Genomic DNA, 4,264 nt, shown 5'->3' with positions numbered 1-4,264 from the left:
ATGGTAGCCATTCTTTCTTGGGTTTTCACCATTTGTCATCATACCGATCACCACTTGAATTGCATACTTGTACTTTTCGGTTCCCGTTCGCATCAAGGTCACAGTCTTTAGTAAGGTGGGTCCTTCTACTGTTTTCACATCCCACTCTAATGGCATGGATGGATTGGTCCATCTTAGACATTCTTTTATCCATGCTTTCCAATTTTGCCATCAATGTCGCCATGTCATCTGAAATAGCATTCGCCATCCCTCTAGTTGAGTCATTCCTTGGGTTATGATATTCTCTAGAGTGTTTAGATAATTCTTCAATTAGCTCTTTTATCACCGGGGGGGGGGGGGGGGGCTTCTTTTTTAGAGGTCCTTGCGAATCATGGAGCTGCCTAGTTGTTACATTCACTCCATCATATAAAATGGAGACTTCTTGTTGACTATTTTGATCATGGTGTGGGCAATTCCTTAGTAGGCCTTTGTATCTCTCCCATGCCTCATAAAGTGACTCTACAGCTTGTTGTTCAAAATTAGCTATGGCTTTCTTCAACTTGGCTATCTTTGAGGGAGGGCAAAATTGGTCTTCTTTCATTTTAGCCCAAGTAGTGATGGATTCTGGAGGGAGTGATTTCAGCCAATATTTCGCGGCCCCCTTAAATGTGACCGGTAACACACAAAGCAAAACAGTACAGGATTCACATTAGGAACATTGAAATAATCGGCTTTGTCGTTGACCTTGTCTAGGTGCTTGTATGAATCTTCGTGATCCTTCTCGAAGAATGGGATTTCCTTAAGTTGAGCAAGTATGTAGCCCTTAAGTACAAAAGTGGCGGTTGCGGGAATCGCGGGTTGCACGAGTCTCGGGTCGGTGTCGTCTCGCATCCTTTTCTTCCATTCACCCATGGGGACTTCATCAATGTTTTCCATTGTGTTAGCAAGTTCTTCTTCAAAGTTGCTTTCTTCTTTGTATTCGTACTAGTATTCATACTCATATTCGGTTTCTTTTGGCAATAGGTTTTCTTCAAAATTCTCATGCTTGCTTTCTTCGCTCCTTTGATTGCTAGACTTGCCTGCTTTCTTTCTTTTCTTCTTTCCAAAGACTGATTTAAGGTCCTTGAAAGGATATTTCTTTGGTGAGTTAGTGTCTTCAACGAATTTATCCTTGTTCTTCTTAAGAGCGGATTTTGGGTCTTCGTATGGAGGAACCAAAGGTGTATTCGAACCTCGATTCATGTAATTCCTACAACCAAACAAGAAAAACACGTAAAAAGAACAAAAATGAAATAAAAATGAAACTGAGAATTCACCTTGGACTCGTCAAGTAGCTTCGACTGCACTCAGCGAGGTCAAGGTTAAGACAGAATTTTTTTAACACAAACTTAAAAACAAAAAAACCTAATACTTAATCGTAATAACTAAATTACTAAAGCAGAAACCTTGAGTAAGATAAATCTCACACAAAGGGTCGATAACACTAGTAATTAGAATTAAGTTTTGAACCGTTCCCCGACAACAGCGCCAAAAACTTGATGTGTATAAAATTGCACTAGTTTTAATCCTACTTTTAAGATATAATTAGACACACAAAGGCAGTGGACCTATCAATTGGTGGTATTGTTGTATAAGTAGGGTATCGAACACAGGGAACGATAATTAAACTAATGACTATAATTAACTAAAACAAGTAATAAAAGTAAAAGGTTTTCTCTAGTTTTGCAAGACTAGAAACTTTAACACATTAAACAACACACAATTTAATTAACTAACAACTAAAAAAACAAGTAAAAACCAACTAAATTCAATGATTAAAAGGCTTCTGTTTAGGTTCGATTCATTTACTCCTATGGTTGATTTTATGGTAAGTGTAATGGATTAATTGTTATTGGCTACCGATTAAAGTGATTAGATTCACATTCGCTATAACCAATCCTTAGAAAACAAAATAATTTAAGCAGTGATCAAGTGATTAAACTAATGAATTCCCTAGTTTATTTATTCGGGTTAAATAAGACTTGTAATTAGCTAATCAAATTAGTAATTCAATTAACCTCTTGTTGATGGTTTATCACACAAGCTCACACATTAATTTACCCATTTTCTAGTTAACCCTAATTTCACATTTGCTATTCCTAGGCACATAATAATGTTTTCAGATAAATCAAATGAGGTAAGCAATTAAGAGATGTTCATACAGCTTAATTACTTGTCAATTAACAGAAAATAGTTATGGTTAATGCATAGGGTTCTTTAACAAGCTTAATAAAACATAATTCACCAATAAAAAATTAATCCAACCATAAATCAATCCATGGTTGTAAATTTATCTACCCTAAACAGAAACTATAAGGTTTTAGTTCATAATTATAGTAGAGAATAATCCAAAAACAAAGTCTAACAATTCACACATGGTTCTATTAGATAATAAAGTAAAGAGTAAAACTTGTGTTGCCTTAAATCTCCTTAGAGTTGAAGGTTAGGGTTTCTCTCACGATTTCCAGAGCTTCAACTGCTTTCCTAGTCGCAAAATTCTTCCCAAGGATTCTAGAGAGAGCTTTTGATTCAACAATTTGGCTTCTATTTATAGTTCTTAGAAAACAGGGGCTACTCGCCGAGTAGATAACCAACTTGCTGACTCCCCTTTAAGAATCCGTATACGCCAAGAACTTTGTATTTTTTTTCTTCGTGAACATTCGTGGGGACTCGCCGAGTAGTCGATGCAACTCTCCGCGTCCTTCAGGATTTTAACTTTTTTCTTCTTTCTTCAATTCTCGAGTTCCCGATCGTATTTCCCGCTTCGTTTTGCCCTGATATACAGGGATGTTTCAAGTGATTTCCTGGGTTAGTAGGGTAGCTTATCGGTTGGAATTGCCTGAGTAGCTCGGTTTGATTCACAACACCTTCCATGTTTCTCAGCTTTGGAAGTGTGTGGCTGATGATTTAGCAATTATTCCCTTGGATGATATTCAGGTTGATGATCGCCTGAATTATGTAGAGAGACCAATGGTTTTTTTTGGATAAGAAGACAAAGACCTTGCGCAACAAGGTGGTATCTTTGGTCAAGGTCAAGTGGTAGCATCGGAAGGGTTCTGAATGGACTTGGGAACCCGAGGCATAGATGCATGAGCATTTGCCCTGAGTTGTTCACGACAACGGACTTTAAGGACAAAGTCTTATTCAATTGCGTCAGAATTGTAACATCTTGATTTCCAAGTATTTACATTTTTTTACCCTAATTAGGAGATTGTTTTCAAAATGGTCCCATGTGGCACTTAAATAAAACGCATGGAACTGATGGCGTACGTTGGACGTATGTGATTGAACAACAAACCCTAATTTTAGGGTTTGGACCTTATTTAAACATCCTTAACTCCTAAGACCCTCTTCATTCATCAGTCTCTATCCCCATCTTCGACTCTAGCTAACCCTAATCTCTTGTGTGAGCATTTTTGACATTGAGTGTGTATTTTGGTGATCTTGAAGGAGGAAGAAGGAAGTGGAATCATCTTGGGACCTCAAAGACAATCTAGATCCAAAAGCACATCATCATTTTGCACCGCTTGGAGGAAAAATGCTCTGATCTTGATAAAATTTTGTTTAGATCGTGTTAGCCATGGATTTGTGTTCATTTGGGTCCCATAAGCATGGATTTTATGAGTATGGGTTACTCTAAATCATATTAGTTGTCCTTCAAACGTTTTAGAGTGTGTAAAATCATAAAAATGTAACCTTGGTCCTTAGTTTCCTTCCATGCATGGATTATGATGTCTTAATGAGTTAAGAAGTTAGGGTTAGGGTTTTTGGTATTAGGAATTTTCTAGCTATGAAAGTCATAAAGTTGAAAACTTTATGACTTAGAATGTTACTTTGGGACTAGATCTGCATTTGGACTAATGGACTTAATGGATTATACCCTAGTTAGAAGGATAAGTTGGCAGCGGAGTACGCTGGGCGTACTCCTGCACGTACTCCCTTAAGCCCCCGATATTGATGTCGAGTACGTCGTGTGTACATGTTGCGTACATTGGGCGTACTCAGCCAAGGTGAATTGATTAAATTTTCATACCCTTGACCAGTATTTTGACCTAAGGTTATTTTTGGTATTTTGAATAATGGTTTGAGACCGGGTCACTGTTTTTGTACAAGTGACCTGTAGAGTTCGTATACGCAGATGTGATGTATCCATACATCTTTTCAGAGTGAGAGGTGAGTTTTCCTCATTGTACTTGTGGGTCGAAGGCACCAATGTTGGTCCACTAGATTATGTATCCTAGTATAT

At 37.6% G+C, this 4,264-nt stretch overlaps 1 non-coding gene across 1 annotated transcript; it reads left to right on the top strand.

The window, feature by feature from the left end:
• Nucleotides 1-434: 434 nt before the first annotated feature.
• Nucleotides 435-541, top strand: LOC111876842 (small nucleolar RNA R71). The gene has a single exon (XR_002845124.1). It is a non-coding gene; the product is annotated as a small nucleolar RNA R71 (small nucleolar RNA).
• Nucleotides 542-4,264: the final 3,723 nt, after the last annotated feature.

The sequence above is a fragment of the Lactuca sativa genome, chromosome 4 (assembly GCF_002870075.4).
Source record: "Lactuca sativa cultivar Salinas chromosome 4, Lsat_Salinas_v11, whole genome shotgun sequence".
NCBI classification, from domain to species: Eukaryota; Viridiplantae; Streptophyta; class Magnoliopsida; order Asterales; family Asteraceae; genus Lactuca; species Lactuca sativa.
Note: the sequence above shows the minus strand (reverse complement) of the source record. Positions and strands in the feature narration are given on the sequence as shown.